We start from the raw sequence: 12,294 nt of genomic DNA, 5'->3' as shown, positions 1-12,294 counted from the left end.
GACGACTTTGAGCGTCGTGTACAGTTCTGCCACTGGGCACAAAAGAAATTACGGGACGATGACAGATTTTTTGCACGAGTTCTATTTAGCGACGAAGCGTCATTCACCAATAGCGGTAACGTAAACCGGCATAATATGCATTATTTCAACAATACGTCTAATGTATGTGACCTCATAAATCAGTTTTTGTTTATTGGTGATGATGTGGTTACACAGTCTCTGATGATAATAAACTCCTCTACGATGTTCAGCATACATTGTCGTTTATGTGACGTTTACTTACAAGTACGTTAGAGTCCTGCCGGTTGAACTCACTGTTCGAAGGATATTACGAATAAGACATTTGCAGTAGAACGTCATTCTTGTAGTAAAACATGAAGACATGATACATCGGGGTTCCACTAGTGAGCCATCGTTATGCACAGTTACGTAGTACAAAACGACGATCGCTAACGGCCTTCCAATATAAATATTGCTTTCAGAGGTGGGAGTCTCCGAAGAGATGTTCGGCTCGCCATCGATGCTGCTCTTTTCATTTAAACAGGGAGAGTGCATCTTTAAGGAAACTGGAATCTGTCAGGAAAGAAAGGAATTTACTGTGGCCAATAGGAAGACACTAACCCCAGCATTTATGTAAATTGAAAATAGGAAACTACAGAAAACGAGTTTCAAGTTTGCCGTCGAATAGATTCGACCCAATTCGCCTCTTGAAGCCATGGTCTCCTAGCTCAGTACCTCAAGGCGTATAGCTACACTATATGATCAGAAGTATCCGGACACATCCAAAAATATACGTTTTCTTATTAGGTGCAATGTCTTGCCACCTACTGCCAGGTACTCCATATCAGCGACCTCATAAGTCATTAGACATAGTGTGAGATCAGAATGGGGCGCTCCGGGAACTCACGGACTTCGAACGTGGTCAGGTGATTAGGTGTCACTTGCGTCATACGTCTGTACGCGAGATTTCCACACTCCTAAACATCCCTAGGTCCACTGATTCCGACGTGATAATGAAGTGGAAACGTGAAGGGACACCTACAGCACAAAAGCGTACTGGCCGACCTTGTCTGTTTACTGACAGAGACCACCGACAGTTGAAGAGGGTCGTAATGTCTAATACGCAGACACCTATCCAGACCATCACACAGGAATTCCGAACTGCATCAGGATCCACTGCAAGTACTATGACAGTTAAGCGGAAGATGAGAAAACTTGGATTTAATGGCCGAGCGGCTGCTCATAACCCACACATCACACCCGTAAATGCTAGACGACGCCTCGCTTGGTGTAAGGAGCGTAAACACTGGACGATTGAACAGTGGAAAAACTTTGTGAGGAGTGACTATGAAACCTCCCCTTAGAAAAATTTATGAATTACTATGCTGGTAAACCTCTTACGTTATTTGATTTTTAAACAGCTGAGCAGAACTGAACGTACTCAGACATTTCTCTCTTTACTTATTCTGATCATCACTAAACTGACACACAATATTTTTAGCGCAACGCAATCTGACTTTCAATAATCCCTACAAAAGAATGGCCCTGACTAACAATAATCTATACCTTTCATGAATCACTTACCTCACAAAAATCTTCGTTACTCGAACTAATGCAATACAGCGAGCGCCAATACTACCAGCTAAATAAAGGATTCTAACTACTGAAGGCACTAACTACTGATAGGCATAGTTAGCAAATGAAAGATTTTGATGGAGAACAAACAATGTATTTACCTTAATAGTGTTCAAAAGTCATCAGTTTATGATATACAGTATCACAAATTTACCTTTTCTGATGGACACACGTCCAGATCGTCCGCTCTCAAAATTCTGCCATCTCTCTCCCCACATCCACCACTGCTGGCGGCTCACCTCCAACTGCGCAACGCTACGCGTTGTTCACATCCAAATGCCCAACACTACAATAGCGAATATTCCAACAATGCCAATCAGCCACAGACTGCACACAGAACAGCCAGTGATTTTCATACAGAGTGCTACGTGACGTTACCAACATAAAAACCTAAACAGCCTACTTACTACTAATCACGGTACACAATGTGGCGATCCGATGGCAGGGTGTGGGTATGCCGAATGCCCGGTGAACGTCATCTGCCAACGTGGGTAGTGCCAACAGTAAAATTCGAAGATGGTGGTGTTACGATGTGGTCGTGTTTTTTATGGATGGGGCTTGCACCCCTTGTTGTTTCGTGTGGCACTATCACAGCAGAGGCCTACATTGATGTTTTAAGCAACTCCTTGCGTCCCACTGTCGAAGAGCAGTTCGGGGACGGCGATTGCATCTTTCAACACGATCGAGTACCTGTTCATAATGCACGGCCTGTGGCGGAGATGTTACACGACAATAACATCCCTGTAATGGAGTGGCCTGCACAGAGTCCTGACCTGAATCCTATAGAACACCTTTGGGATGTTAAGTAACGCCGACTTCGTGCCAGGCCTCACCGACCGACAGCGATACCTCTCCTCAGTGCAGCACTTCGTGAACAATGGGCTACCATTTCCCAAGAAACCTGATTGAACGTATCCCTGCGAGAGTGGAAGCTGTCATGAAAGCTAAGGGTGGGCCAGCAACATACTGAATTCCTGCATTACCGATGGAGGGCGCCTCGAACTTCATGTTCAGTAGGTGTCCGTATACTTTTGATCACATAGTGTATCTCGGTCGGTGGAAAATCTGAAAAACTGTTTGTTGTACATTGTTTTCAAATGAAATAAAATGCATCTGAACAAAAGATGGAAGCCTGATATTACATGTATTCCCTTTAATTGCTCATCTTTCGTCGTCTGATAGGGCATGAATGCAATCGTATTTTAAAGATTTAACTGTGCAGAGAATTCGTGGCTTCAGTTATCACAGTATTACAAGAGCGTCAATAGATTCTCGACAGAAGGAAAGTACTGCCATCAGATACCGCTTTTACCCATCGTAAACCATTCCCCATAGTTTCGTATCGGAACCGGTTTTCATAATTTGAGTACCGCATATAGTCGGCCGTTGTGATCCAGCGGTTCTGGGCGCTTCAGTCTGGAACCGCACTGCTGCTACTGTCGCAGATTCGAATCCTGCCTCGGGCATGGATGTGTGTCATGTCCTTAAGTTAGTTAGGTTTAAGTAGTTCTAAGTCTAGGGAACTGATGACCTCAGATGTTAAGTCCCATAGAGCTGAGAGCCATTTGACCCATTTGAAGTACCGCATAAGTGACCAGATTGGGCAATATTTTGCCATTTGGGCTAATAATGATAGAATTTTGAGCAAGTTTTTTAAGGAAATGCAATAATGGCCATTTTGGCGATATTTTTGTTGGTCAGCAAGATTTATGGACGATACAGGCAAATCCAAGTGTATGTTTATGCATTGATTTTAACTTAATGTTATTTTTAATACTTTGCCACTCCGATAATTTGTAAATAATTGACATACTGCAACCCCAAAGCTCTATCAGTCTCCAAATAAAGATTCCCGTATTATAATTATATCATACATTATATTAAACTGCTACAAATAGGTAATTAGACTGTTATATTAGTGCGCACATATTTTTAACTTACTATAAACGAATCAAACTGGGTGTTCCTCTTCCTTCTCGTAAGAAACTTATTCAAAATTAATAGCTATCAGAGCAGTACACAACAAAAACGTAATAAGTGACAGCACAGTCATTAAATATGACTAAAAGTAAGAACTAAAGTGATTAACAAAATAACAACTAAACTCAAGTTACGTACAGTAGTTGGTCTTGGCTGAAATATGGATAGGTAGTGGCCGATACTGCTATCTATATATCGACAGTTTAAATCCACCGATGGCCTTGTTGACACAGTGCTTACCCTCTGTCGTGTATAAGTGTAAACAATTTACAAGGGGCTGTCAAAACGTTTCTATTCGAAGGCTGGAGAGTTAAGAAAGGAATGCCTCTCAGGCAAAATCGCCTGTTAGACATTGAAGCTACGATTCTCTTGAAGCACCAGGTTCAAGTTACCCGTTTGATAAAACACTGTGTTCTGCTGCGTGAAGAACTCCTTTGCTGCCTGCTACACAACCTCGTCTAACAGGAGTCGTCGATACTTGAAGGCCTTTCTTAAGGGTCACGGGTGTGATAACTGCGTAGGGAGAGGTCAGGCTGTAGGATGGGTGCTCGAGTGTCTCCCAACTGAGTTGGCGTAACTTCAGAGTTACGACATCCCTCTGCCTACGTCCTTGAAGTGACTCGCGGAAACGTTCGACTAGACATGAACTTCCAAGTGCTTCAATGACTAGAAACATTAAAGTATTTTAAATAGCTTCTATCAATTTTCAGTTACACCATACTTTATTTCGAGAGCTAGTCAGTACAGAAGCTATGCAAAGATGGTTTTGCACTAGTATCGCCAACAGTCAGTCGCTGCCTTTGAAGGATCCCCTATGTGAAGTCTGGTTGGGACATCACAAGTTTTTAGCCATTTTGATCAATGAGCCTTAAGCAGGTAATTGAGAACGTGGCACAGAAGCATTCTTCTTATGGTACTGAGCGGCATGGATATGATCCTTGCTCTTGGTGGTGTGTCGACTGTGGCGTCGCAGGCTGGCGGTTTTGGTAAGACGTCTCAGATTTTTGGGGTTATCCCTAGGCAGTGCTTGTTCGCAAAACGATCCGTCAGATACGCGAGGTCTTTATATGATATGGTCAGATTTTCACTGATTTAAGTGGTGATGTCGCTGTTTGCGTCGAGCAGAAGTATGTTCGGCATACGGCTACAATTTTGCTGTCTTCCGAGGTTGTACCAGTGACCAGTGGTACAGAATCACAATTGGCTCACTCTGTTCGAAAAGATGTTGCCAGTCACACTCTGTGCTCCACTTAGTTTACCAAATTTTTTGTATAGCCTATGGATTTTTGGTGCATTTGCTACGTGCTTATCTGGTTTAAATATCGTGTGTCTTTGTGTTGCTGAGAGGTTCTATATTATCATGGCTGCTTGTTTTCGCTTTAATTATACAACGTGAAAATTACATAGTTTCTTTCATTTAAACTCCCTTGGCCATTCATTTACTATTTATGAGCATAAATTTGGTGCTACCGCCAATATACAACAGCGTGTTGCAAAACACAGCCTTATCCCCAATAACTGTTGCGTTTGCTAACTTCCTTGTAACCTCTTCACCTCACAGACAGCATTGCCTATTTTCTGTATTACGTTTCTCGTTCCTTAGCATGAATATTACAGCCAATAAGATAAGTTTCTCACAGCTGCTGCACGAAGGGACACTATTCGTGCTTCTTAAATAATTAAATTTTCTCTGAGGCATTTAAGTCTCATCTTTATCGACGATAGACGATAATGTTGGAAGCTGCAGATGTGAACTAAGATTTGTGCCGGGCTGGGACTCGAAAGCCGGTCTTCCTGCTTATTTGGTAGAAATGCTGACCATTACACCGCCGCGGCACTATGGTCAGTATTGTTGTACTAACTAACTAAGTTGAACGCACTCATTGATACTTGTTTTCGTTGCGGAGGGCATTCGACTTGGGTAGCTCGTGCAGCAATGCTGACCATGGTGCTGCGCTTGTGTAATGGTCAGCACTTTTGCCTTAGTCAGCAAGAAGACCCGGGTTCGATTTCCAGCCGTGGCACAAATTTTAGTTCATATCTGCAGCTTTCCTGTATTTCACGAACAGTCACAAGCGAAGTGATTTTTCATACTGCCTTCTAGCACATCTTGACGAACCATGGATTGTAATATTATTAGGATCTCATAAATGATTTTCCACATTGAGTGAGGTTCAGTTATCAGTACTATGCCCGTTATTTACTGTAAGCTTCTTCTGCCCAATTAACCTTCAGTTACTTCGTTATAGTCAGTTTTCGTTTCTTAATGAATTACATGATCCGTTTCTCGGATTATTAAAACAGTAGTTTACACATATGAGGGCAAGTTAGGTTTACTTGTCATATGTAAAACTAATACTTAAAAGAGTAGACAACATGGAGGCCGAGCAAACACTTGTAATGTAGTAAAATATTTAAAACATCACTCAGTAGAACGCAAGAGCGAAGGAAAAAGGCTTAGTTGGAAAGCGACTACACAGGAATTCAATCCCAGGTTTCTAGAGACAAGAATGTGTGGTATAAGAACTGCGGGAAATTGTAATTGCATATTGGAATCAACGGACACCACGGAGGACACTACTTTATGCGGCCCATAGCAAACATTAATTGCAAGCTTAAAAACGGCATTTGGAACCGACTAATCACGTTTGCTATTACGTGTGCTCAAGATACGTACTTTTTTTTTTAAATTTTCAACATCAATTTCTAATAGATCGGTTTCTCGATGGGAGTTGATGGGCCAGGATACACAGTTACCTCCATCAGATTTTGAAATTTTCACGTTATCAAACTGAGAGGCAGAAGGAGAAGGATTTCTTATTCCATGATTACTGGCACGGTCTATTGGAAATTTCTACAAATCCATTGGATAAAATTGAACTTAAGTGAGAGGTTTGCAGCGCATTTGGATGATGGTAAAGTACGGCGGTACTTGGGATTCGGAATTTTTGTGAGAGAATATCACGCACGATTACCACCGACGAAAGAAAACCCACCAAATACAATTATTTTATTGTTCGTGAGGAAGTAGAATACCGATAAGACGATTGAGAAATAGAAATAGAAATTTAAGGCTATATGAAAACGAATTGGTAGGAAAAATTATCAAATGTAAGATTTGGAGAAGGTACAAACAACGGTACATCAGAAAGAAGGTTAATTAAAGAGCACTTCCAGAAACTATGTAGTCGGACACTGAGAAAACACCAAGCTTGTTGCAAAATTGTGCTTAATGTTAGGTTGTTGCATAAGATAGTAGCGTTTTCCTTTGGGCGTTTTCGTATTCCTGTTGTTATGGGTTTATTAATCGATTGTCATTTTTTATTTGTAATTCACTGTCGTTATTTGAATTTACATGTTGTCGTTCTGTCTTTTAGAGATAGTGAGTGGACCTGTGGACACTAAAAAATGGAGTACCAACTGGAGAAGTCGGAACATCTCCAACATATTCTTCTCTTTGAGTTCGATTGAGGGGCATGGGTGACAGCAACGGAGACAGCCAGGAAAGTTAGCACCGTGTATGGGGTCATGCCATTTGAGAGAGGCAAGAAGAAGGTTTTCTCGTTTTAAGGAGGATACTTCTGACAATAGTGAGTCTCCACGTTCAGGAAGAGCTTCGGGGTTTACTGAAGATAGTTTAAGCGCATCAATCCACAATGATCCACGTCATTATACTCGAGAACTGGCAGATGTGGTGATATGTGATTATTCCGCCATAGTGTGACATTTGCATGAAGTGGGGAAGTTTCAAAACTCAGGTGTAAGGTACCGTATGCTCTAAGCCAAAATCACAAAAATCAGCGCGTAGCCATATGTGCATCTCTGCTTGCTCATCATCAATTGGCTCGTGAAAACATGGACCATTCCTATATTGTGTTTACACTGGTGACGAGAAATGGTGTCTTTAAACTAACATAAAGAAAAGAAAGGAATGATACAGCTCAAACAAAGTAGCTACTCCCCGTACAAAGAAATGTGCGCATCCACAACAGACAATCTTATCCTTCAGGTGGAACAGCAACGGTGTGGTTACTACGAATCGCCTCTCCGAGATGTAACGATCACTCCTGACATTTATTGTCAATAACTGAGACATGTTGCAGTCGCAGTCCAAGGAAAGCAGCCTGGAAGATTACGTTAAGTGATGATACTGCGCGATAACGCCCATTCTGCTAGACTGCTCAGAAACAGAGTACAGGATTGGGTAGAGAAGTCATTCCGCACCTACCTTATTCAGCTGATCTTGCGACACCAGGTTTTCACATTGTCCCCTCTGTATTGAAATACTTCAGGGAACTTGCTTTTCGGATGAAAATGCGCTCCAAAAATGGCTCGATGAGTTAGTTCTTCGCCTCAAAACCGCGTGATATCCACAATTATGGAATCATGGTAAGTCCAGTGTTGGCAGACTGTAATAAATAGTGAAGGAGAATATATTCCTGATGACTAAAGTCTCTGTTATGTGTATCTGTTGTATTTATGAAACTTATGGAAAAACGCTACGACCTTATGCACCAACCTAATATATGAAAAATGTATAAATTATGTAGAAATGTATGTCCGGGGAGTTTATAAAAAATTGACAAAAAGCAAGGACCTTCGTGTAAATAGTGGTTACAGAGTATTCTAGTCTGTCGCCCTTGGTGGAGGTACTCGGAGAAAAATAAAAACATTAATTAATTTACCTAAGGAAATGTAAGTACCTATAGGAATGAAGTTAGGAAACCCTAAATCAAAACAGTCACGTCTTTCAGACAAACTACTTTATAATGCAATGATTCTTGTATAACTGTAGTAAAAATGTAGAAATTCTCTCAGACCTTCATGGGTCTCGTCAGCTGTGTAGTATTGCAGACGAGAACAGTGTGGACGGATGATGTACCTTACGAGAAACTTCCTTTGTATTATGGATTTATAAGATACAAAAATTACGTCTATTGTATATTCATTTCGTTCAAACCTTTGACACTATGACCTAAGGAATGACTTCCAGTCCCTCACATTCCTACAAGTCTCAGTATGGTCCCGTCACTCCGAAAACCTATTTACGAGAGTTACCCCCAGCAAAGCGTTCTGTCCGATAGGGTTCCTCTCTATCTAAGATAGTATTCATGGATTCATTGGAACCAGTGACATGTACAGTCGGCAATAAAATTTCAGTAGTACACTGTGGAACAGAATAGTTTATCTTTGACGTCTATGCTGACGACTTAACTAATGTTATCCAGGAAATGCAATACTTCGGGAGTACAATCAGATTAATGGATATTTGCAGGGAACCATTAGTAGCAAATTCAACTAACAGAACTTGTGATGAGATTAAACTGACCATCCAACGCCTGGACCTCCCGCTGAGAACACTGAGATGGAAGTATAAGGAATTAAAACTGGAAAAGGAAAGATTAAAGTATTGGTGGAGAAGTAGGGTGGTTTAATAGAGACTAGCGCAAAGAAATGGAACGTCTTGCGAATGAGCTCAAGCAACAGTACTGTCTGGAAATATGGTACACTACACAAACTACACCCATTGAGACTAACTACATTCTGCAAACGAAAAAGTATGCAGAATGATTTGTGATGAAACGAAAGTAAATGATGTAACTAGGGATCAACACATCAATTCACCAGAACAAAGTAGCTTAATTCCAACTGACTGTGAGAACAAATGTATAGGTCTCCTACTGAAAATAAAAACTGTGAACTACCCAGAAAAACAAGTTGTTGAAGGCTGCATGGAGTATGACAGCAGCAAACAGAAACTACAGATGTAAACCACCAAGCGTCATTCATCTATTACAACTCTCAATGAAAGTAATAGAGAAACTGCCATACAAAAGGAACTGTACAACGAAGTTATCAAGAAAACTTTTCTGAAATTAGTCGAATATACCCCGAGTAAACAAAAATTTTCCGGCTGACAGCTGACGCAATAAAATTTAAATTAAATGAACGTTATACCAAACAGCCTGACTTAGGCATCTGAAAAAGATTGACTCCAACAACTTCGAAATGAAATCCAGTACAGTCATGTGTAACCAGTGTAACACAATTCCGTTCAAAAAATGGCTCTGAGCACTGTGGGACTTAACTGCTGAGGTCATGTCCCCTAGAACTCAGAACTACTTAAACCTAACTAACCTAAGGACATCACATACATCCATTCCCGAGGCAGGATTCGAACCTGCGACCGCAGCGGTCGTGCGGCTCCAGACTGTAGCGCCTAGAACAGCTCGGCCACTCTGGCCGGCCACAATTCCGTATTACCTCGCTTCATTTCCATCTGCGTGCTTATTACAAAGCTTTATATTACATTTCCTGAGTATATTTTTGTTACGTCGTTACAACTACAAGAAAACGCGTGTTTATTTCACCAGACGCGTTTAGGTTTACTGAGATATAGCATCATCAGTGGTCCGTAATTTTTTTTTAAGATCGAAAAACAGTCGTTAACAATTTTTTGGTTTTTGCTTACGATGTTTTCTGCTTGATTTCTCGCCTACGCCAGGAAATGCCGTTTGCTGACTCGTCTTTGATGTCTCTCTTCATTAGACACTGATACTGTGTAATTTTGTTTAATTCTGTAATTCTGGTTTGAAAAGTTCTCGGAATCACCATGAGAGGTCAGCGCTTGCACAATGAGTTGTTCACGTAATATTCATTAGACTGTTACCTGTAAACACGTGCTACGTCAGTGTTTTTGGAAGAGAGCTGTTGTTGTTCCCGCGTAGTGATTTGCGAAGATGGAAAAATCGAGATTCGAGCAGTGATTAAGTATTTCGTAAAGAAAGGTAGGAAAGCAAAGGATATTCATACCGATTTCCGGAATGCACTGGGGGACTCTGCTTCTTCATATTCAACTGTTGCCAAGTGGACAAATGAATTTGGTCGGGAAAGCTTAAATGATGATACGCGCAGTGGTCGGCCAAGATGTGTCACTATTCCAGAAATCATTGCAAAAATGCACGAAATGGTCATGGAGGATCGCCTATTGAAAGTGTGTGAAATTGTTCACGCTTGCCAGATGTCATCTGAAAGGGTATATCACATTTTAACTGAAGAATTCGAAATGCAAAAATTATCTGCATGATTGGTGCCGCGACCTTTTACGTTGGATCAAAAACGAATGAGAATGGACACATCGGAACAATGTTTGGCCCGTTTTAGGAGAAATGAACAAGATTTTTTGAGCCGGTTTGTGACCACGGATGAAACTTGGGTGCACTACTATACCCCAGAGAGAGAAAAACAGTCAAAGCAATGGAAACATGCTGATTCTCCGCCACCAAAGAAAGCAAAGACAATTCCTTTGGCGAGAAAGGTCATGGCATCAGTGTTCGGGATGCGAAGGAGGATCTGTTTGTAGATTATCTCCCCACTGGGCAAAAATTACTGGTGAATACTATGCTAACTTCCTGGACAAATTGCAACAAAAGATACGCAAGTGAAGTCCAGGTTTAGCAAATAAGAAAGTCATCTTCGATCAACACAATGCGCACCCGCACACATGTGCCATCGTCATGGCAAAATTACATGAACTAATGTATGAATTGTTGCCACACCCGCCTTATTCACCTGATATGGCTCCGTCAGACTTCCATCTCTTTCTAAAACCGAAAATTTTTCTTGGTGGCCGAAGATTCACTTCAAACGAAGAACTGATAGCTGGAGTTGACACCTATTTTGCAGGCCTGGAGGAAACTCATTTTCGGGATGGGATCAAAGCTCTGGAACATCGTTGGACCAAGTGCATAAATCTACAAGGAGACTACATTGAAAAATAAAAGAAGTTTCAGTGATGTAAATACTTTTTTTCTATTTCGTTCCCAGAACTTTTCAAATCACCCTCGTATGTTGCTGTGCTAAAAAAAAAAAAAAAAAAAGAAAAAGAAAAGGTATAGGTCAAAGAGAAACTGGTTGCGATGTTATGTTGGCAACATTACAAACCACAATACACTCTGAGAAGTATGAATATAAACAGCAGACAGCGGTGTACGGACAAGTGTGCTATGGAAAAGGTAAGACGTGCATAGTTCTGCAGAGCAACGGAAACTTAGGCCTAGCAGTCTCTAATGAAGAAAGATACAAAATACGTGCCAGCAGACGGCATTTCATGATATATGCGAGGCACCAAGCAGAAATCACTGTAAGTAAAACCGAACAAATGGTTAACGAACTGTTTTTGGCTCTTAAAAACAACTAAACTGTAAATATCTTTAATTACAGACCACTGATGATGCTTCACCTCATTAAAGGGAAACGCTCCTGGTGAAATATATACGCGTTTTCTTGCAGTTGTAATGACAGAACGAAAATACCCTCAGGAATTGTAAAGCAACTGCGGCCAGTATGGCCACACAAACGAAGAATTTATATTACATGCTTAACAACTGTGATTGTTTCCTGACTGTGCAGGGCAGACGAGTAAAAGTATATAATTTGTCGCAGCGACATATACTTATAAGTTAATCGTAATGAATTTAGCGTCTGCTAAGCAGAGTTATTTACGAGTACACAGATACCAAGGCGTTCACACCGTTCAAGAGCGCAACACTGCTCATATACTGATACATAAATAATGTTATCAATGAAGAGATTACATTTCTTAATGAATTTAAAAAATACCTGCACAATGAGAGAAAATGATTGCTACATATCCAGCTAGGATATGCCTTACAACAA

The sequence above is a fragment of the Schistocerca cancellata genome, chromosome 3, assembly GCF_023864275.1.
Source record: "Schistocerca cancellata isolate TAMUIC-IGC-003103 chromosome 3, iqSchCanc2.1, whole genome shotgun sequence".
Taxonomy (NCBI): domain Eukaryota; kingdom Metazoa; phylum Arthropoda; class Insecta; order Orthoptera; family Acrididae; genus Schistocerca; species Schistocerca cancellata.
Note: the sequence above shows the minus strand (reverse complement) of the source record.